This window comes from Rhipicephalus microplus, unplaced genomic scaffold (assembly GCF_043290135.1).
Source record: "Rhipicephalus microplus isolate Deutch F79 unplaced genomic scaffold, USDA_Rmic scaffold_36, whole genome shotgun sequence".
NCBI lineage: Eukaryota > Metazoa > Arthropoda > Arachnida > Ixodida > Ixodidae > Rhipicephalus > Rhipicephalus microplus.
In genome coordinates this window covers 3,788,384-3,811,743 of record NW_027464609.1, presented here as the reverse complement: position 1 = coordinate 3,811,743, position 23,360 = coordinate 3,788,384, and the positions used below count along the sequence as shown (strand labels likewise).

The 23,360-nt window shown below is 47.2% G+C and overlaps 1 long non-coding RNA gene across 1 annotated transcript; it reads left to right on the top strand.

The window, feature by feature from the left end:
- Positions 1-1,370: 1,370 nt before the first annotated feature.
- On the top strand, positions 1,371-20,458 carry LOC142786884 (uncharacterized). Its single transcript, XR_012889198.1, has 3 exons — positions 1,371-1,656; positions 2,210-2,344; positions 20,125-20,458. It is a non-coding gene; the product is annotated as an uncharacterized LOC142786884 (long non-coding RNA).
- Positions 20,459-23,360: the final 2,902 nt, after the last annotated feature.

Sequence of the window (23,360 nt, the reverse complement as noted above, 5' to 3'; positions counted from 1 at the left end):
TACTTTGAGCGTATTTTTGCAGAGATTTATGATTAGTTCCTCGGACTGGGCCCAGGTTTCGCGATCCGAATCAGTGTGTCCATAAAATATGAGATTGTTTCGCCGGGCGTGATCGTTTGAATCGTCAAGACTGCAGGTTAGTTGCGATATTTGTTCGGAATTTTTGACAGTAACTGAGTGAATGACCTCAAAGTCTGCCTGAAGTGTGCCTACGGCGGTACATTCTTTTTCTATTTTAGCAAGCCATTGATTAATATCGTCAAACGTTTTAACATTCTGGGACAGTGTAGTTTGCATGGCTTTCATTTCTTTCATAAGGTTGTCTTGGTTTAATCTAATTTCATCGAGTGCTGCCAAGATATCACCAGGAATTTCGCTGGAAGCGGAACGTGTAGTAGGACCTGGATTTTCTTCTATATCGCCGGAAAGAAGTAGTAAATTTAGAAAACAGTAGCAGTATTGACACAAGGCAGCAATACAATACCGTGGGCTCGGCAACACTATCAATGCATAGTACCGTGTTGGTTTGACAAATATAGAGTAATGGTTAGTTATGGTGCATTCAGACTACGGACCGAATCCGGATATGTCGTGGACGCGGACAGCTAATCCGCGGATGGTCCGCCTGCAGGCGCATCCACACGACGGACGGTGTCCTAGGGGAAAACAGCCGGATTACCCTCGACAGCAGGTTCGGCGCTCACCTGCGCCCGCTGGCAGCAGACCGGTTTGAGAGTATTCAACATAGATGCCCGCAAGAAGCGAAGCTTGGCTGCGATGTCTGTCGTGTTGTGACAAATGAACGAGCAGTGTTATTCTTTCAGAAGAAAAGGGAGTTGCTCGCAGGATATTCTTTCAACTACAGTATTCCCCGCTTGTAGAACTTCTAAACGTGTCTCCCGTCTTTCTTTTTTTAGAAGCGGCACGTCGCCGGTTGTAGAAGTTGGAATATTTCACCACCATGACGGCTAAGAATCTCGCGTGTTAAGCGACGGCGGCGACATTTCCCGAACCACCAAAAGTGATTTCTGCGTATTTAATCACCTGAGAACAAAGCCTCCGGAAACTAAGTAAACAATGCTCAAGCGTAGATGATGCCGACCAGTCATGCAGCTATCCGCGAGCCATGGAGGACATGCCACGAGCAGACGAAAAGTGTACTGGTTGCCAGAAACCCCGAGCTAATCCGCTGAAGTATCGGCTTTCTCCCGCCAGAATCCCGATGTGAGAAACAGGTTGGGTTCATCCGTCCGCGAGACGCGCGGACGAGTCGCGGACGAGGGGAATCACTGATGTGAGGTCACGTGACGCGCCGTCCGTCCCGCCACATCGGGATTCGATCCGTCGTCTGAATGCACCATTACCTGCACGAAAAACAGGCGTCGCAGGTAAGCGTCCGCCATCCTTGACGTGTTGCCGAGCCCACTGGTGGGACCATGGGTGATGTTCGGGCTTTTATCTTGGCGGTGAATTGGCGGCGTCGAATCGGTGATGTGGTTGGCACGTGACATCCGGGAGGGGGCGAAGCGGGGCAGATCAGGTGGCGGTTTGGCGGTACATTGCGCATCATCCGTGTGAATTTCCATGAAGGGCGGCAGCGGCAAGTCGGTTGGGCGTAGCGGCCGAGGGTGCAGCCACCTTACTGGTTCCGACGAGGTAAGCTCTATGTCATGAGTGAGGACGGATGTCCGGCCTGGCACGCTTACAAATCTGTCCTGAAACTCGGTCAAAAGACCACGCAATTCCTGCTTCTGCTTCATTGTCAGTTGTGACTTTGATACTAAATCCTCAACTCTTTTCTCGATCGGGACTTCGTCCGATTCGGGAGCTAATTCAGGGATTTCTGCCGGAACCTCTTCTGGAACATTTAAAGTCATGTTCACGATGGCTTCCCTCTCTTTATAGGGTTTGAGTAAGTTGCTATGATACACCTGGTGTACCTTACGACTTCCTGGTAATTTTACCACATAGTTGGTGTCAGACAATTTTCGAGTAATCTCGGCCGGGCCGACCCATTGCACTTCAAGCTTATTCTTTTGGGAGGGCCTCAACAACATGACCCTGTCTCCTACAGCAAAGTGTCGTGCTTTAGCTGTCCGATCGTAGTAAAGCTTAGCCTTCTGCTGTGCTTTGGTCATCGCACTCTCGGTCAGTTCTTGGGCTTTTGTTAGACGATTCAATAAGGTGAGGACATATTCCACTACTACAGGATCATCACCCTGACCTTCCCACGACTCTCCCAGCATACGAAGAGGAGATCGCCGCCTGCGGCCGTAAACAAGTTCCGCTGGCGTAAACCCTGTTGTCTCATGTGGTGCAGTTCTTAGTCCAAACATCGTTGCAGGTAAGCACATTTCCCAGTCAGTTTTTCGTTCAAAACATAAGGCTCTTAACACTCGCTTCATCACGGAGTGAAGCTTCTCTATCGAGTTCGACTGCGGATGGTAGACTGAACTATGCAATAATTTCACGCCACACCGCTCTAGAAAGGTTGTCGTTAAGGCACTCGTGAAAATGGTGCCCTGGTCTGATTGTATCTCGGCAGGAAAGCCTACCCGGGCAAACACGGACAGAAGTGCGTTCACTACTTCAACGGAACTTAGCTCTTTTAGCGGGACCGCCTCTGGAAATTTAGTAGCTGGGCAGATTAAGGTCAGGATGTGACGGTAGCCTGAAGTTGTCTTGGGCAAAGGACCTACTGTGTCAATTACCAACCGACGAAAGGGCTCCGTGATTACGGGTACCAGCTTCATTGGAAATTTCGCCTCATCTCCCGGCTTACCCACTCGCTGACACACATCGCAAGATTTTACAAACCTCTCTACATCTTTAAAGCATCCAGGCCAGTAGTATTCCTGTAAAAGACGATCTTTCGTCTTCTTTACGCCTAAGTGGCCTGACCATGATCCTCCATGCACCAAACTAAGCAAATCCTGACGATACGCCTGAGATACGACTACCTGGTCCAACTCTACCTCTCGCCTATCTAGATATTTTCGATAGAGTATGCCGCTCCTCTCTTGGAATCTCACATTTCGTTTGGCGATTCCCTCTTTCGAACTGTCCTGGAATTGCTTAAACGTCGGGTCCCCCTTTTGTTCGGTTATTAATGAAGCGGGGCTCACCTGCAGCAGCCGACTGAAATTATCCGAAGTTGGCATGACACACAACTCTTTCGTATTTCCTTGTACCTGGAATGTGTCACCCTCTGTGCTATCCTCTGTACTACCAGGAATCGGCTTGGGAGCAACGGCATTTTCTATTTGCTTGGTCAACGAGGCGTAATTGACCCCTTCCGATTCGGGAGGAGGTTCATCGTCGCCTTTAGGAATGGTTGCCTCCGCGACTACGGCTTCTGCAGCCTGTTCTCGCACAAGTCGATTTGTTACCGTGGTGTCCAACTCGCAACCAGGCCCGTTGTCGATTTATTTATTTATTTATTTATTTATTTATTTTCATACCTCAAGGGCCTCCTAGAAGGAGGCATTACATGAGGGGTGGTACCAGCGACAGACTAGAACAAAAACGAGGGTAGGGGTGAGGGGGAGATGCGCTACCAACATAACTATATACAAGATCATCACAACAATAAATGAGTGAAGAAGCATAAAAGAAACTACATGGCCAGACACGCTACATGTTTTACATTGGGACCAATCAGAGTTTAAACAGCTTGGATAACCGCGCTTTACAGCAGTACAATGGTGCAAATATACAAGTCAGAATGCAAACAACGGCAATGAGCTAGGTAGCTATAAATTTGGTAAAAACAGAAAACAATATGATGTCAGAAGGCAACGCTCTATTACTTCGCCTGCACTGACAAAAATGAAAGACAGAAAAAACGGGAACCATAAAAACGACATGAGGATATTACACAATTCCGGGCGCGGTAAGCAGCGATTTAAACTGGTCAAGGTCTTTGGTCTGTACCACGTGAGCGGGAAGATTGTTCCAGTCTTTGGCTGACCGAACAAAAAAGGATTGCGCGAAAGTGTTAGTTCGTGGGCGGGGGTATGAAACTTGATGTTCGTTTTTAGTGCGAGTGTATACATGTGATTTTGGCGTGACGTAGGAGTTTGGTGATATTGAGTAATGAAACCTATGGAATAATGCCAGCCTTGCTAGTTTCCGACGGTTGTTGAGGGGAGGAAGGGACGCACGCGACTTGAGATTTGTGACGCTAGTGTATGAAGAAAAATCAGAGAAAGCAAATCTAACAGCCCGGTTTTGGATGGCTTCTACGTTGTCGATGAGGTAACGCTGGTGCGGGTCCCATATAGCGGCTGCATATTCTAGTTTTGGACGGATAAGGGTTTTATAGGCCAACAATTTTAAGTCTGAAGGAGCAAATTTCATCGTGCGCTGCAGATACCCGAGGGATCTACTGGCGCTGGCGATTACTTTGTACACGTGTACTGTCCAAGATAGATTGTTGGTGATATGGACGCCTAAGTACTTGTACTCTTTTGTGGATTGTAATGAAGAGCCTTTAAGGGTGTAATTGTGAAATAATGGGCATGCGCGCCGGGAAAATGACATTAGTTTGCATTTTGGTACGTTTAAGGACATTTGCCAAGTTTTACACCAATTTTCAATATGAAAAAGATCAGATTGTAGATTAATTTGGTCTTGCTGACATGTAATTTTGGAATATAGCACACAATCATCCGCAAATAGGCGAATGTTATTAGAAATGCCAGACGGTAGATCATTAACATAAATTAAGAATTTGAGGCTTGTTTGCCTCAGTGAATGTTGCTCTCGCAGCCAGCGCACGTGCCTTCGATCTAGTCAGTGCCTGCACTATGCCTTCTCCCAACGTTAGACCTTTCTCCTTCAGCGTTTGATCTGACTTATTTGAAAATAAGTAAGGATACTGAGGAGGTAGATATGGCGATACCGCGGCTTCCGTTTCCAACGTACCAAATGTGCCTTTAAGGACAACTTTAGCTACGGGAAGGCACTGACTGTTTGCTTCTACGGCTTGTCTAATCCAGGCACAGTCTCCTGAATACTGTCCGGACTGAACAAAGGACGGATGAACTACGTCCATAGTGGCTGCGGAGTCTCTAAGAACCCGAGACTGCTTGCCGTTCACAGTAAGGTCGTACATATAGGGCTCTAAACACTTCGTGTTCTCGTCGGCTTCATTAATAGATAAAAAGGCCACCTTTTCTTTAGGGCAATGTTTCGCGAAGTGCCCTGTTTCGTGGCAATTGAAACAAGCCGCCGGTTTTTTCGCCTCAAATTTCCTTTTGCTTGCCTCTGCCGACGCCCCATGGTTAGATGCCTTGTTTTCCTCACCCTTTTGTGCGAGACTTGTCGGTTGTTTTCTAAACGGCGCCTTATTCGGTAGTAGGAATTTTTCCCTTTTAGGCTCGCTGTTTGCCCCGAGGGCGCGGCGCGTAACGAATTCTTCAGCGAGCTCTGCGGTTTTCGTTACGGTGTTCACGTCCGGTCTATCCTGCACCCAGAACCTCACCTTTTCTGGTAACCTTTGATGGAATTGTTCGAGACCAACACACTCGAGCACCATGTCATGATTCCCATACGCCTTTGCCTCTTTGAGCCACTCCCCCATGTTGGCCATTAACTTGTAAGCAAACTCCGGGTATGAATCATTGTTCTCTTTTACGGCGTTGCGAAATTTTTGTCTGAAACCTTCCGCTGACAACCTGTATTTCTTGAGAAGGCTCGACTTTACCTCACTGTACTCGTCAGCTTCCTTTTTCGTGAGGCGCGCGATTACTTCTGAGGCCTCCCCCGGAAGTACGGACAACAAGCGTTGAGGCCATGTATCCTGGCTGAAACCTTGCCTTTCACAAGTTCTCTGAAAGTTGACGAGGAACAGCCCAATGTCCTCCCCTAGCTTGTACGATCTGATTAGGTCCGTCATTTTGAACCTGACCCGCTCTGCGGTACCGGATGCCTCGCTGCCTCCTGCTCTACTATTATGGCTAATCTCTAGCTCGAGGCGCTTCATTTCAAGCTCGTGCTTTCGCATCTTATCTGCCTCGGCTTCTGCCGCTTTCCTTTCGGCCTCCGCCGCCTTTCTTTCGGCCTCTGCCGCTGGCCTCTCCTGAATCTCCTCGACACATTCTGACAGCTCGTCATCCTCCGCCCCCAATGCGAGAATCGCCTCTATCAGCTCTGGCTTTCTTTGAGAGTCCGACACCTCCAGATTTAACTCCCTTGCAAGTAGCAACAACATGGACTTTCGCAGGGATCTCAGATTCATGGCTGCCTCCAGTACCGCTGTCTCTGTTCCACAAAGATTCCTGTCCTGCAACTAATTAACCTTGACGGCAACGACAGCTCTAGGTTTCTGCCTTGCCTCAAGTTTTCCGTTAACTTAATCGACAAAAAAAGCTACAAAAAGCTCTTATACGGAATCCCACCGCTGCCACCAGTTGTTGGGACTCCGGGTCCTGCCGGTCTCGTTATCGGTAGCTGGCCCCGTCGCAGGATCCATCGTCCAACAATGCAGCGAGAAGAAGCGTCCGAACGAACGACAGAGATTTATTTACATGTGGAGAAGTGATCAACTGATCCAAAGAGAGAAGAGAGAGCGGTACAAAACGTCTTCGGCATTTTATAGCGCCGCGTTGTCGACACTGGGCGCATTGTCCGCATCGTCAGCCAATCCGGTGGCCCCGGCACCTCGGCCACGAGGGAGGGGGAAACACCTCTCACAACACATGGAGTGGCACAACCTAACACGATGTCCATATATGCTCCTGGCGCCCTAAAAAATGCCCAAACATGGTCACGAACGCACAGCAGATTCCGGAATTCTCCCGGCAAGAGGGGGGGAGCCTGAATGGGGAGGTGGGGGTCGACGACACAGTCGGTCAAGAACCAGTTCTCCCCGCAACTCCTCTTGCTTGGTTCCCTAGGGCCGGTCGTAACAGCCTCCTAATTTTTTGAGCATATACCTGCGTTTGACCCCATCGCTGCCCACGAGCAGGTTTTTCATATCTTGGTATGCACTCCGGCACTCCAATAACCGTATTCTGTCCTTCGCATTACATGACCCGTCTCGGTCATGTAATGCTTTACAAATCTAATTATGTGCTTTGGCGACGAAGACAAAATTTTTGTTAACATGTTCCTGCCTTTTTTTTCGTTGCAATTAAAATTACTCCACCCGGGCCAAGCACTCATCTACAAACTTGTACATAGAAAAGTACAAACACGGCTGAAGAGAGCAACGGCAGTAGTTTTTTTTTTCCTTTCACAAATGCTATCAGCGAATACCAATAATAATGATTTATTCTACCTTCCCACTATTTTTTTATACTGTAGGAACTGCATTTCATTAGCACTGCCGCTTTCTACGCTCCGTATTCTGCTTTTTGTGCATGGATTAGTTAGTCGCATCGCCTCCCCCCCCCCCTCCCTATCATGTAAAGTATGGGGCTGACTTCGCGCCTCACTCCTGGGTTACTGGGAGGGCACGGGGGGGGGGGGGAGGCTGCTTTTTCCTTTACGCACACACCTATGCTTACGTGCCATAAATCACGCATGATTGTGCGACACCCCCTATAGCGTACGGGAATCCCAAAAATTTCGACCACCTGTTCTTTAACGTGCACTAACGTCACGCAGAGGACGGGCCCCTGTAAAATTTTGGCTGCATCGAAATAGGACTGCCGCGGCCGCTTAAAAGAGCCGCGACCTTTGGTTTGACAGCTGAGCTCTGCAATCGTCGAACCTCCGCGGCGCACATCACAGAGTACAAGCGATACTTATACTACAAGGAGTTAGCCGCGCCCTCTCCAACTTCTCCACCCCGGTGGTTCCCGGCATTCTGATAACGAAACAGCAGTAGGTGAAAAATGTTTCGCCGGTGGTGGTGAAACATTTAATAACCATTAATCAGTTACAGAGAGGTGATTGGGTCGGGGCCTTGTCGGCTTCGCGTAGCTCTTTCAGGTGATCAAACCGGTGTCGCACGGCCACTTTTGATCGCGATCGGATCCGATCCGAATGAAATCTCTCGATCATGGTTCGCTTCGATCACGCAAGCTTAAAAAGGAATTTCAACGCTGTTTATATGATTCCCACCCCCAGTCGGTCTTCGTCGCGATCAGCAAAGCACAGCGGAGCACCGCTGTTATATAGCCGGCGTTTGCAATTCAGTTTTGCTTCTAACGCAATCGGAATAGCTGATTTAAGATGCCGTACAACCATCTTCCTTCACCCAAGCGTTGCTCGTAGGCGTAGTTCTTCGTAATAATTGTGTACGACTGCAACTAGAATAATAACGTTCGAACTCTCATTAGGTTCGCTCCACATAAGCCACTATGCATTCAAACTCCGAAGTATGTAGATAGGCGTACACCTGCCCATCCCTTCACACAGCTTCGTTTATCATATAGCCGCATGTTGTACAACCAACAGTTAGCCGTATCGAATACACCTAATTTGAGTAAACACGCATTTTTGTAGATGTGGTATTGCGCATTTCCAATTTCTACGAGCCTGGGCATCAGACAGCCGGCCACGTTCACAGTGCATCGATACTTGTCGAATCGTCCCTGAAGAGAACCAAAACCGTTCCGATTTCCAATAAAGCGCGAACCGCCCGAAAGCAAACGAGAAATTCAACGCGCTCGACCAGCAAGCAGCCCGCAAAGCTGAGCGCGATCAAGGTCCAAACATGCCCAATTTCCCCAATCGCGAGATCATACGTACGGCTGGCGCCCCTGCTAGAAAAGCTCACTAGATCAGCTCAAAAGCTTTCTTAGCCCATCGCACAGTTCGATTTTTACTTTCCTTCCATCCCACGACTCAATTCGCATGCTATAGAAGTGGGAAAACGCACGAAAAGACGCCCCGGTGGTGAGCAAAGCTTACCATGTATCATGAGGACAACAGGGCGTCATAACGGTCGAACGAACAGCCAGCGAAGATTGAAATTTGAGTTGCAACGTACAAATTCGGGGAAATCGTGGACTCGACTCTTCCTTGCGTCTCATCTTATCCGTTTGAAATTTGTACCTAGGGAGTCGCTAGCTTGTCGGAAGGAGGCGGTTTGAACTGGTTGGAAGCGTTCAGCCAGCCGAAGAGCCTTGCCCGGGAGATACTTGTGAATCCGCGCGCGTGAGAGAGAGTCGGCCTTGGAGCGAAGGGTTGCGTTCGCTTTGCTCGAAGTCGAAGCGGTTCAACGGTAGACGTTGAGGCGACGAGTAATTTTGCAGCGATCACCGCTGGTTTGTCGTAGGATTGCGCTGTGATTAAACTTCGATTATTTTGACACCGCGCGGTCAATGGTGATCGAGAATGGAGCTCTCGTGAGGTCCACCGTGTCGCATGGAAGTTACACCGGTGATCGAGAAATGAAAAAAAAAAAAAGAGAGTCGAACTCAACCTGTACACGCGTGGTGTGGTGTGCGTGAAACTGAAGCGTTGGCGTTTTCTGACGTCCTTAGAATGACAGACTGTCAAGCCAAGATTTTGTTTCTGGGAGAGAAATAAAGATATGCCACTCGTATCTGAGATCGCGCGCGTTAATTTTTTGTTTCCTTTTTTTTAGTTGTTTTACTGCCTGGCGCATTTTTTTTAATCTGAAAAAAAATCCTTCCTCCACCCCATCACATGTAGATGACTACTAGTTCGTAAAAATTACACAGTAAGCAGTCAAGACAACGCGCAACAAATGCAGTTAGTAAGTCTGAAGATGAACAGCCGAGCAGTTCGAGGTCAGAGTTAACCCTAACATTCGCCTTAACTCGGGGTTCGCGGAGTTTAGTACTCGACTTACATTCGGGCACGCGAAATGGAGGCAAGATCAGAACAGCCTTCGCAAGGCACATCTACGAATGGTTCACTTTTAGAAGCACGAGAACTGCTAGCGCGAGTCACCGCGGCATTCAAGATGGCGGACGCCAATTGTACCACGTCTGCTTTCAGTTTTTCGCATTATGGCAAAACACGAGAGAATTTTCGCATTATGGCAAACACGAGCAAACGCAACTTGTACCCCTGCATTTCTTTCCACAAATTGGTGTTTCCTTTTTTATCGCTATATTCAAAAAAACAAAAAATGCCGCAAAGCCTGGTCGTCTGCTCGGAAGCGCGCAACCCGCGTCGGAAAAAATCGTCTGTTCCGTGACCGTTCAGGCGCGCCACGTCTGGCACCTCCGGCACAGTAGCAGCTTTGAAAAACGAATCAATTCACGCGCAGATTACCTGCAAAATGTGGCTGCGCCACAGCGCGATTTTTTTTTCTGAAAGAATGGCTTACAGCACGCACCATAACGTTGCAGCAGCCAAGCCACTTTTTTGCAGCTACGTTACGCGCTGAAATTTGCTTATTTGTTCGTTTCGAATACTACCAAAGTTTCGGGAACAAACATTACAATAGTGCAGAAGTGTTAATTTCTAATACAGTAATAGTTTATCGAAAATTTCGAAACGCTCAAATATTCGCTTATGCATATTTTTTTCGTTACATTAAAATACAACGATGAAAAGGCCAATTGTTGTCACGAAGAAGCAACACTACATTCAAAGTAGAAAGTTATTTGGGGGCGAAGCTCCCAAAACCATTTGTTTGTCCGTCCCTTGTATATGTCTCGTGGTACGTGACCCCCTATAGCTATATGACTCATCCAACAGACAGACAGACGAAAAGACAGACGAGCAGAAGGATTGACGGACGCTTCGTCATGCACTCCGTGAAAATGAATTTTTTTTCGTCCTAACTTTTAAAAACGGCGCTTAGCTGTAGGGTCATGAATTGTAGTCGGAAGCACACTCACATTACTCCTGAACGCATTCACAAAACCTAACCAGAAAATCTGCAAACAAAAAAAAAAACCCACTAGTGGACGTCTGTGCTAAGTAGTAAAAATTGCCTACACAGTAAGCACTCATGAACACGCGACACAGGTGCAACTAGCAATTAAGTCAGCTATGTAAATGAGAAAATGTCTCTTGCTCACCTTCGATGCGTGGATGATCGCAGAGCTCCCGTCCGCGGCGTAGGATACACGAGTCATGTCTACTCACAAGCACACACCTGCGAGAAAAGATTCACAAAACGCGCACAACGTCAAAAAGTGTCCCGTCACTGGAAGCAAAAAAAAAATCGCGTATGAAAAACCTTGCATTGGTTGCAAATCGACGTGAAGCTTCCTTTTGAAGACCGTCGACAACGTTGACGTAAGACCAGTCTGCACGGCCTCTTGAGACCACGACCTCCCAACAGACAAACGCGACCAAGCCCTGCGCGGAGTTCCAGACGAGATCTCGGAACAAAGAAATCAATCGAAGCGCAGCATTTCGGCAAAAAGCGGACTCACCTAGAGAACGTCCTTTGGCCGGTGCAACCTCCAAGGTCAGAACCACAACCTGCGCAAGTACCCGTAACCCCAAACCTCAGAACAAAGAGATCCAAAGATAACGGTCAGCGCAATCTGAACTCACCGGCGATACGTCCTCCCTTGGCCGAGTCTCCAGGGAAAAAAAGTTTTACCGCCTGTCCCGCCTTTTTTATACCTTCTGTGTGACGTCACTATCCCTATGGAAATACTGATAGCTACCCGAGCTTCAGCACTGTGGAGGCGCGGGGACGAAAAAGAAAGGGAAAGAATTTCTTTGAATTTTCCCCATTTGTCACGGTGCGGGCTTTCGCCGCCGAGATAATGGTGGCGGGAGTTCCCCAGACGGCCGAACGGCTTGCATAATCTCACTTTCTCGTCACAACAAATCAATGAAGCCGATTCCTACTCGAATTAAATGCAGTATGATACCCTCGGACGTCCAGTGATTGTGTTACGGAGGGTCTTCGACGTGAAAATCGCAATAATTTGAGGGGTTCTCTGTCGGCTACCTCGCCGCTGAGACATTGAAGTTAGCATTCAATTCAAATCCGGAGGCGTATAAAAATCGTCTCCGGTCTTCAATAAGCGTCGTTCGACAGTGCCGTGATCGTAGGTGAACTCTTTCCGCGCACATTTGGAAAAATTACGCGCTTTTTTACGCTAGGGAACGGTGTAACATGCACAGCTGCTACGAACAGAAGTAGCAGACTGCAAATGAAAAAACAAACAAAAACTACGCGTTGTAATCGAGGAGAAAGCTCGATAGACGACCTGTACGTGGACCGCTAAGTCCCATAGCTCGTGTTGTGTGTCGGATGCGAACGCTGAGAACTGGGAAGCACGCGTAGACACGTTCGAATTGTCCTCGCGTGTTCTAGAAACAGCGTTCGAAGAGAAACAGGGCGACCTCGACCTGCTCTTTTAATAACTACGGCCAGCGTGAACTCTCTGAATCAACGCGGCTAGTTCGGCAGCGTTAAGGCATGTTAGGCAACGCCGCTTGTTAAGCTGGGATGATGACGGCCGGCCCTCGGGCCACTCTATATGGCCGGACACTGCTTCGCTTCGGCGACCCCTCTGGCCCGGCTCACTATCAGGAGCTGTAACCGCGGTTGCGAGCTGCGCAGAGCAGCCTCCTATCGCTCCCGGTGTCCTGACTCTTGCTATGGGGCCTTGGGTTTGTTCGGACAATTCGTAAATGCGTCACTGAAGTTGACTCTGGTTCTAGAACAAATTGCAAGACTCGTTTCTTTTTTTTTTTTACGCGCAAGTTAGTAAGTCGCCGTTTGTGCTCTCGACTTCACGTCAGTGTGTCGAGTACATGTTCAACTTATTAAAAACTACGAGAGAAGTACTGGATATATTCTATAGAGATTTTTCACATTTAAATAAATGCAATAGACAAAAACATGTGCAAATTTTCATAGACTATCGTGAGTTTTTGCACAAGTTATTGCACCGTACTTTAGAGTGTGCCATGGACCATCGAGATAGCGATAGGAAAGCTTCATGCAGGAATGAAGAGTACGCTAGGCCATTGCCAAACGAGTAGCAAAGTCATCTTGACCCAATGTAGCTTATTGAAGCACCATCTTTTTATGTAAAGCGTAACGCCACGCTTCTTGCAACACTATTTTAGTGTATTGTGGCATACCTGCATTTTTTTTCCTAAGCATTTTGTGAAAGCTTCGGTATGGATAGAGTATAATAGCAATCTCAGTTGTCGCTAGAGACTTCCTGGCACTTCTGTTAGGTACAACAGTGCCTAGTGAGTGTCTTGCCATTGTGCGACTGAAGGACAATAGTCAACACGTAGGGGGTCTGCCGAAACATACAGTGCAGTTGCAGAACCCGCATTCGTTGTCTGCGGCTATTTATGTCATCTGGGCCTGCAGCACTTCGTCTCGGATATCAAATCTCTGTAATTCTCAGCACTGTAGTACAGCTCAGCCCGTTCTATTCCATTGTTACAGCTGCTGAGAAGAGTTGGCAAAAGCACTACGTTTTTTTTTTTAAATTTTATTTTCAGTGGATAGGCACCTGGTTACACAACATAAAAACTGCCGTGTTTTCGTTCGGCAGCATAGCAACTATGCCTATATTTTGGCCTCTACGAAACGCAGTTGTTTTCGGTATCAAAACAGAAACCGCGCTGCCGACGTTCCTTTCTTTCCAAAATAACTTTATTGTTCGCAGAGAGCGCGCTTCGTACCGTCGTCATTCCTTTCTTCTTCTAAGTGTGGATGTTAGGGTCAGAAGCGACAATGAAAACCTCAATGGGCTCTCGCATGTTCACATCGGCATCTGTCGCAGCCTCGTGGCTCTCGGATAACAGAAAAAAGAAAAAAAAAGGCATTATTCTTAAAAGAAAATAACTGGCTCCATTTCTGAGGCCCCGCACAACATATTAAGTACGTGTATGCTGCCATGAAGTAAACCCAGATTTCATTACACGTACGAGAAAAAACTACGAAACTATGCACTCTATACGCTCCTCACGCAGTGCAGGGATGTTCTTGCTGAAGCACAATAAATCCGTTTTTTTTCTCTTTTAAACGTATAAATTGTGAAATATGAAACAATCGTAGAAAACGCAGTATTGACCAGCAGGCCCGTACCCTGATTTTTTTTTCAGGAAAGGGGGGGGGGGGAATTGAAATGGTCTTTTTTCGATCCCTATGCCACGGTGAAAAAAAATTCGTGAGGGGGGGGGGGGGGCAGGGCCCCAAAGTGCCACCCCCTGGCTACGCCCCAGCTCACCAGGTGTGTTTGACGGGCTCTGGTTTTTCTAAAGTTTAACTACTCGTAGAACAGAAAAAAAAATATGTGACAGAGTCGATAAGCTTGGCATTTAAAATTCCAGCGAACGAAACCAAAATATTGGGCTGTGTTTTTTTTTACTCCCGAAAAAGGAAGTGTACTTTGTAAAGCACACCAGTGCCTTAATGTGTTATTCAAAGAGTCAGCGAATGCGCCAGGCAGTAAAACAACTAAAAAAAAGGAAAAAAAATTAACGCGCGCGATCTCAGATACAAGTGGCATATCTTTATTTCTCTCCCAGAAACAAAATCTTGGCTTGACAGTCTCTCATTCCTAGGACGTCAGAGAACGCCAACGCTTCAGTTTCACGCACACCACACCACGCATTTACAGGTTGAGTTCGACTCTCTTTTTTCATTTCTCGATCACCGGTGTAACTTCCATGCGACACGGTGGACCTCACGAGAGCTCCATTCTCGATCACCATTGACCGCGCGGTGTCAAAATAATCGAAGTTTAATCACAGCGATATCCTACGACAAACCAGCGGTGATCACTGCTAAATTACTCGTCGCCTCAACATCTACCGTTGAACCGCTTCGACTTCGAGAAAAGCGAACGCAACCCTTCGCTCCAAGGCCGACTCTCTCTCACGCGCGCGAATTCACAAGTATCTCCCGGGCAAGGCTCTTCGGCTGGCTGAACGCTTCCAACCAGTTCAAACCGCCTCCTTCCGACAAGCTAGCGACTCCCTAGGTACAAATTTCAAACGGATAAGATGAGACGCAGGGAAGAGTCGAGTCCGCGATTTCCCGGAATTTGTACGTTGCAACTCAAATTTGAATCTCTGCTGGCTGTTCGTTCGACCGTTATGACGCCCTGTTGTCCTCATGATACATGGTCAGCTTTGCTCACCAACGGGGCGTCTTTTCGTGCGTTTTCCCACATCTATAGCATGCGAATTGAGTCGTGGGATGGAAGGAAAGTAAAAATCGAACTGTGCGATGGGCTAAGAAAGCTTTTGAGCTGATCTAGTGAGCTTTTCTTGCAGGGGCGCGAGCCGTACGTATGATCTCGCGGTTGGGGAAATTGGGCATGTTTGGACCTTGATCGCGCTCAGCTTTGCGGGCTGCTTGCTGGTCGAGCGCGTTGAATTTCTCGTTTGCTTTCGGGCGGTTCGCGCCTTATTGGAAATCGGAATAGTTTTGGTTCTCTTCAGGGACGATTCGACAAGTATCGATGCACTGTGAACGTGGCCGGCTGTCTGATGCCCAGGCTCGTAGAAATTGGAAATGCGCAATACCACATTTACAAGAATGCGTGTTTACTCAAATTAGGTGTATTCGATACGGTCAACTGTTGGTTGTACAACATGCGGCTATATGATAAACGAAGCTGTGTGAAGGGATGGGCAGGAGTACGCCTATCTACATACTTCGGAGTTTGAATGCATAGTGGCTTATTTATGTGGAGCGAACCTAATGAGAGTTCAAACGTTATTATTCTAGTTGCAGTCGTACAGAATTATTACGAAGAACTACGCCTACGAGCAACGCTTGGCTGAAGGAAGATGGTTGTACGGCATCTTAAATCAGCTATTCCGATTGCGTTAGAAGCAAAACTGAATTGCAAACGCCGGCTATATAACAGCGGTGCTCCGCTGTGCTTTGCTGATCGCGACGAAGGCCGACTGGGGGTGGGAATCTTATAAACAGCGTTGAAATTCCTTTTTAAACTTGCGTGATCGAAGCGAACCATGATCGAGAGATTTGTTTCGGATCGGATCCGATCGCGATCAAAAGTGGCCGTGCGACACCGGTTTGATCACCTGAAAGAGCTACGCGAGGCCGACAAAGCCCCGACCCAATCACCTCTCTGTAACTGATTAATGGTTATTAAATGTTTCACCACCACCGGCGAAACATTTTTCACCTACTGCTGTTTCGTTATCAGAATGCCGGGAGCCACCGGGGTGGAGTAGTTGGAGAGGGCGCGGCTAACTCCTTGTAGTATAATTATCGCTTGTACTCTGTGATGTGCGCCGCGGAAGTTCGACGATTTCAGAGCTCAGTTGTCAAACCAAAGGTCGCGGCTCTTTTAAGCGGCCGCGGCAGTCCCATTTCGATGCAGCCGAAATTTTACAGGGGCCCGTCCTCTGCGTGACGTTAGTGCACGTTAAAGAACAGGTGGTCGAAATTTTTGGGATTCCCGTACGCTATAGGGGGTGTCGCACAATCATGCGTGATTTTTGGCACGTAAGCATAGGTGTGTGCGTAAAGGAAGGAGCAGCCTTCCCCCCCCCCCCCCTTCCTATGCCCTCCCAGTAACCTAGGAGTGAGGCGCGAAGTCAGCCCCATACTTTACATGATAGGGAGGGTGGGGGGGGGGGGGGAGGCGATGCGAATAACTAATCCATGCACAAAAAGCAGAATACGGAGCGTAGAAAGCGGCAGTGCTATTGAAATGCAGTTCCTACAGTATAAAAAAAATAGTGGGAAGGTAGAATAAATCATTATTATTGGTATTCGCTGATAGTATTTGTGAAAGGAAAAAAAAAACTACTGCCGTTGCTCTCTTCAGCCGTGTTTGTACTTTTCTATGTACAAGTTTGTAGATGAGTGCTTGGCCCGGGTGGAGTAATTTTAATTGCAACGAAAGAAAAGGCAGAAACATGTTAACAAATATTTTGTCTTCGTCGCCAAAGCACATAATTCGATTTGTAAAGCATTACATGACCGAGACGGGTCATGTAATGCGAAGGACAGAATACGGTTATTGGAGTGCCGGAGTGCATTCCAAGATATGAAAAACCTGCTCGTGGGCAGCGATGGGGTCAAACGCAGGTATATGCTCAAAAAATTAGAAGGCCCTCACAGGGCAGAGCGAGTGAGAGATAATTCGAACTGGTTTTATTGCGGCATTTGCACATCAGACTTCAACTTACAATCCTGATGTGGAGCACGGCAGACATATTTGTCATTCATACTAGTTATCTTTTTATTCAAACAAAATTGTGTGTATCCGACGAAGCACGTGCGCTTCAAGCAAACGCGCTTCAGCAACACTGTAGCGTATTTTGTTACACAAAAACAGGAGTATCTCCTTTGAGGCTTTTACAAAAAAAACTTAATTCCAAACGAACCCAAATAAATGCACATTAGGTTTTTCAAGCGGTTATTTCTGATATCAATAACGAATAAGTATTATCTCTAGGTCACTATATTATTCTCACCGGGCTGAGCAGACGACTGGAAACGCTTTGGCGAATAAGCCGCCAAATGCCGAGCAGACGTAATGAATCTCTGCTTATCCGAAGGTGTAAAAGATTAGCTGTAATAAGGCAATAGCGATGAAGCATAGACTAACATGGACTCTATGAGCAAATACATTTACTGCCCGTAAATGCAATCAATACGCACTTTTTTTTAGGGGCGAAGCTCCTTAGGGCGTGGGCTGTGCTTCCCCTGTAGCCTGTATGTAGCCACCTCTAGTTTAGTTCTTGCAGTGTTCACTAGATGGCGGTACCGTCCCCTGTATGTAGCCACCTCTAGTTTAGTTCTTGCAGTGTTCACTAGATGGCGGTACCGTCTCCTGTATGTCTCCTGTATTTATCTCCACGCTAGACCTAGTGAGAGGTTACTGGCAGGTGACAGGAATGCAGCAGTCATGAAAAATAGGGCACTGTGGAATTACAATAGGTATGATGTTGTGAGAGGAATATGGAAAGGGGTCATGGTTCCTGGGCTGACGTTCGGCAATGCGGTCTTGTGCATGAGATCAGAAGTTCAAGCAAGATTAGAAATTAAGCAACGTGGAATAGGTAGGCTTGCTTTAGGAGCTCACGGGAATACACCAAATCAGGGAGTTCGGGGTGATATGGGATGGACATCATTTGAGGGCAGGGAAGCTAGCAGCAAGATAAACCTTGAGAAGCGATTGAGAGAAATGTGGGAAGAGCGTTGGGCTAGGAAGGTTTTCAGCTACTTGTACATGAAGAATGTCGATACAAAATGGAGAAAGCGAACCAGGAAGTTGACTGGTAAATACTTAGAAAACAGCAGGTGGCCAAACCAAAAAGAACTATCGGTTAAGAAGAAAGTGAAGGAAACGGAGACTGACATGTGGAGAATGGGCATGATAAAGAAGTCCGCACTATAGATCTATGGAACGTTTAAGCAGGAAATGGCCAAGGAAAGGATCTATGATAATACTCGGGGTAGTTCTCAACTGTTTGAGGCCAGAACGGAAGTTTTGCGAACCAAGACATATCGGGCCAAATACGAAGGGGTAGACACAGTATGCAGTGCGTGTGGAGAGGAAGAAGAAACTGCCGAACACTTGATAATGTTCTGTAAAGGGCTTCACCCTATAGTTCAGGATGATGGCGCAGAGTTTTTCAAAGCACTGGGGTTTACGGACCGGGAGGGCAAAATAAACTTTAAGCGGGTAGACTTAACTAGAAGGAGGTTATCTGATTGGTGGCTAAAGTCAGGGCACGAGTGAAAATTAAACTCTTCACTGCAAAGTAGGAATCCTCAAACTCTTTTTTTTAAGGAAAAAAAAATATAGTTTTTGGTTCATTAGGTATTACGGCTTGGTGGCGCTAGCCACCGCCCGATCTAAAGGGTACAGCCATATCCATCCATCCATCCATCCATCCATGTAGCCACCTCTCGTTTAGTTCTTGTAGTGTTTACTAGATGGTGGTACTTGTAGCTGATGATGAAAAGATGCAAGATGTTATAAACTAGAAAGCGGTACTTGTAGTTGATGAAAGACTCGAGATCTTATAAAATAGGAATGATGTCACATATGGCGCGTGTCATTGGTTGAAGGCAATCGTTCGATTTAGTGCGGCGACGTACGCTAGGGGGAGCGTTGTAATAAAATCCGTTCGCTGTTGGCGCGCGCTCGGAGTCGCCGGATGGATAAGGCTGCACAGCGGAAAGAGCGCAAGGCGGCAGCAGCGCGCGCTCGCAAACAGAATCCCGATGTGCGAGCGCGCGAGGCAAGGGACATCGCAAGCCATCCATCGTCTAAGAACAAATAAAAGTTGATTTGTGTATATACACACACAGCGTTTCTCACGTCTTTACATGATGATCGACTGGGCGAATTACACGGAAGATTCACAGTTTACCGATGAATCCCTCAGGAGCTTCGCCCATTCATCATCATTCACCCCGTGAATATGCCGTTATTTTTTTAGTTTGAAGCTATGACACCAAAACTATAGGTGGAAATAACACTACAGCTCATTTCATAAACGCTATAGCATGTAGAGGCGAGCGAAAGGTTCTTCCTGTTGCTCCATGTTTACATTATTCCGACATTTAGACTTTGTAAAGTTACACACTATGTGTTTCTGGTACATGCGTTAAACTGGCTGGCACCTGAATTAAAGCCGTTCGCAAATGGATTAAACATGGTGACACTTGGATTAAACTCACTGGCACGCGGCCTAACTCAGTTGGCACTTGGATAAATATGTCGGCGCTTCGACTAAATGTTTACCACATGGATTGAATAGCGTGGCGCTCAGATTATTTAAATGGCGGGTCGATTATTTAGGCTGGCACTTGGATTAAAGTGAGTGGGAAGACCTGCAGTGCTGGCTATTTTATTTTATATACGTATGCACCGCTACGGTACAGCTGTCATCACGCCGGGTTAACGTCAATTGCAGTTAAACTTCATCCGCTGAACTTGATTTCTGCCGCAGTATCCAGGACTACCATCCTCGTGATCACCAGAGCTTCGTATCAGCTTACCCCTTCTGGTGTTGCTGTAATATCCTTGTTTTAGTGGTCATCCTTGCACACCTGTAAACAACTGGTTGTAAAAAGCATATTCGGCTGTCAAACATTTGTCTTCGACGTGCAATTGTACATATCTTTAGCTGCACGCCGTAACGTATCGCTCAAAAAAAAAAAAACAACTACAGCACAGTTACTTCCCATGCACATCCTTCGCATAACATTGATTCCCAAGGTATGGGGGTCCTTCCTAATTTGTTTTTTTTCTCTGACAGGTTCAGCCGCGTCCCTTGCATTCCTCCTGCACTGTTGAGAAGAAGCCTGGACAGTACCCACAATAGAAGGCCGACATTCGGGACAGGATCGAAGTTCATGCTCTCTCTCTCTGGCAGCTCTAACCATGAAGGCATCAGTTGGTCGAATGTCCGAACTGTGAAATGTGAAAAGTCATACAGCTCGCTGCACTGCTATGTGGTTCCCACGCGACATATACACCTGCTACATTCGACACAGCTCACGTTGCGTGTTGCCCTTTGAATATATAGCGTGTGCGTGCGTGTGATATGCGTGCGTGTGCTAGAGAGAGTGAATAAAAGAATTTTTGTGTGTTTTGGTATACCTCATTTACGCCCAGCGAGCGCCCTCACCTGCGCTCTCCGTATTCATTATTGACTCGGCCGCTCTCGGCTGTGCCCATGCTTGAGAACCTGGCTAAATTGTATCTATAGTGGGTAAAGTATACAGTGGGTCGGGGTGGTAAATGTGCACTGCCATGCTTAGACTTGGGTAAACCTCGTCACTCGGGCGCGGTAATTGTGCTTGCTTCATGTTCAACATATGCACACACGCACATAGACGCATGTCCGCGCACACAGACAAATAGTGAGACAATAGACTGACGATCGTCTGTGCCAAAGCACCCAGAATATTTTTGCTCCTTGCTGTCTTTTCTCATTCGTGTTTTCGTTCAAGATTAAAATCTTCGTGTCCGCCTTCATTCCGTACTTTCATTTTATTTTGTCATTTGCCATGCCAGCTGAGCGCCGAAGTTGTGCTGCAGCTCGAGCGCTCGGGCTCGAATTCCGGTCACCGCATTTTCCATGGAGCCAGAATCCAAGTACGCCCTTACACAGTGAAATATTGTTGATGCGATTTGGCGTAACGCGCTCGGTGGCCTAATACGTTTTCTTTTACGTTCCCGGCCAAAGACCCTTGGCTTAAATGCATTCTTGTGCGTTTAATACCATCACATTTTCCGCCGAAATTGCGTAACACAATAACAATACCTTGGTTTTGGGCGAGGTGGTACATCATCAGAGGAAAGTTGAAAAGTGTGTACGATGAAGACAAGACACATCGAACAAGACTGGTGTTTCACTTTATTTCACAAATCCAGTTGAAGAAAAAAAAAAGAAGGGCAGAGCAGCAAACAGAACTCGAAATAGTCGATGCTTACCTGATAATGAAAGCATGTGATAAGTGTGTAAGCTGGCCATCTTTTGTGTTGAAATAAAAGGAAGTGGCTTTATCTTTCGACGCATTTCGATACTCGATTATTTGTTTTCAAATGTGGTGTTCGAAGGCCAGGAGTGGGGGCCAGGATTTCTTCACAGAATGGGGGGGGGGGGGGAGCATCACCCATGGCAAGTGAGTTCGTCCAGGTGGGCATGCAGATCGGTAATTTATGCATTCTCGTTTGAATATGTTTGCTTTAGGCGGGGGTGGGGGGTGTGGTTGCAGACGAAAATTTTGGGGTCCCCTCCCTCTTGTAGCCCCGCTCGTCCTTGTCGAAGACTTATCCATACGCCGTTTGTTGCGATACGATGTGTGCATAGGTATGAGCTTGATGCGCAGGTATGTCATGATTTATGTTTCAAATAGACGCCAGTTGCAAGTGAACCACTGGTCCTGTTACGCGTGTTTCGTCTTCGTTTGCGCTTGTCAAGTTTTTTTCCTATATAGCGGAATGTGGAACCGAGAAATGTGATATTGACCGATATAGCTTGAAATCCTACGTTTACATGTATGCTGGCTTAAGCCGCGCTCCAACAATCCGCGATCCGCACGTTGCAATAAGGCGTCGATGCCGCAGAAGAGTCGCGTTTGCGGCTAAAAGAGCGCTGCTGTATATAGGCGTGGCCGTGATGTCTTGTGACGAAATGATTAGTTGAAGCCACGATTTAATTGTGAGAAACGCCGAATTGAAGAGCTCGCAAAATTTAAACCATCTGATGTGCTTTGACGTGCACTGCCATCTATCCGTGGGCGTCTAGCAAATTCGCATCTATCGATATGCTACCGCTGTGGCAGCGATGAAACCCACTTCCACGGCGATAGGAGAAGTTTTTTTACCACGCAGAGGAAGTATCGCAGGGTCCCTTTAAGCTTCTGAATAATCTACATGTGTTATGAGGGTATGAAAACGTGAACATCGTAAGAGTTATGCCTAAGATTGGTTTGTGATACCGTGGTCTGCTTTGTTTATCAAACGCGCTAGAGGCTCAAATCAGATATGAAAATGGCGAAATAAGGTTGGTTTGTGAATACGGGCCTTAGACTGTGGTTAGCATGTAGTGTGGTTGACCTTTTTATCGCGTCGAATTCCGGGCAGCGTCATCGTGCGATTCAGGAGCGAACTTCTCGGGGAAATCGCGGGGTGATGGGAAGGCAGTTGTAGCGTAGGCGCTTTATTGGACTGGACACCGTTAACCAATGCCATTGGTTAACTTAAGCCTGTTTCACATGCGAGCGATTTTGCTCCAAGAGCGGAGCGGCAGCCACCGCGCGAGGCCAAAACAGGTTTCTACCACGACTACTGTTCGCTCTAGTGAAATTCGCCAGAGTTGGAAAAATTCACTCGCGGCAGAAGCGGCAGAGCGAATAGTGACGTCGTTTGACACGTGATGCTAGGGGCCGAGTCGAGGAGTGAACGCGCGCGCTGCGGGGAACTCGTTTCGCAGAACTCGCTCCGACTGAGTAGCAGACGACATCCGTCCTCTCCCCGGCTCACAAATGTCTCGCGCTGCTTTCAATGAGTTGCTCATTGCAGAAGTTGCGAAACGACCTCTTCTTTAGGACGTCAATATGGAGGATTTCTGCAAGAAGCATGAAAAGAGAATTCTTTGGGGAAAATTTGCCGAGCTCCTTAAGAAGTCGCATACTTTTGTGAAGTTAGAGTCATCGCTTGAACTGGCCATGTTCACTGGTGAAGTCCAACTGCAACTGTTTTTCTTTTATTGCTCTCGAAGATGCTTCCAGCGGAGTGACAATCGTGTGCGGTACCCTTCTTTATAATAATATTATTACTACTTTCTTTTTTTTGCAGTTTCACCGAAAGTTACTCCCACGTATAGGAGCCGCATGACACGCCGTGCTTCTGTGTCGCAGCAAATGTTGCTGGTTTAACAAATGATGAATTTTGTTGACGGTGCATAGATGAATGGGTTCACACGAACGAGAGAGCAAAGGCGGGTGCTGCAGTCGACTTGAGAAGTAGCTTTCCACACAGGTC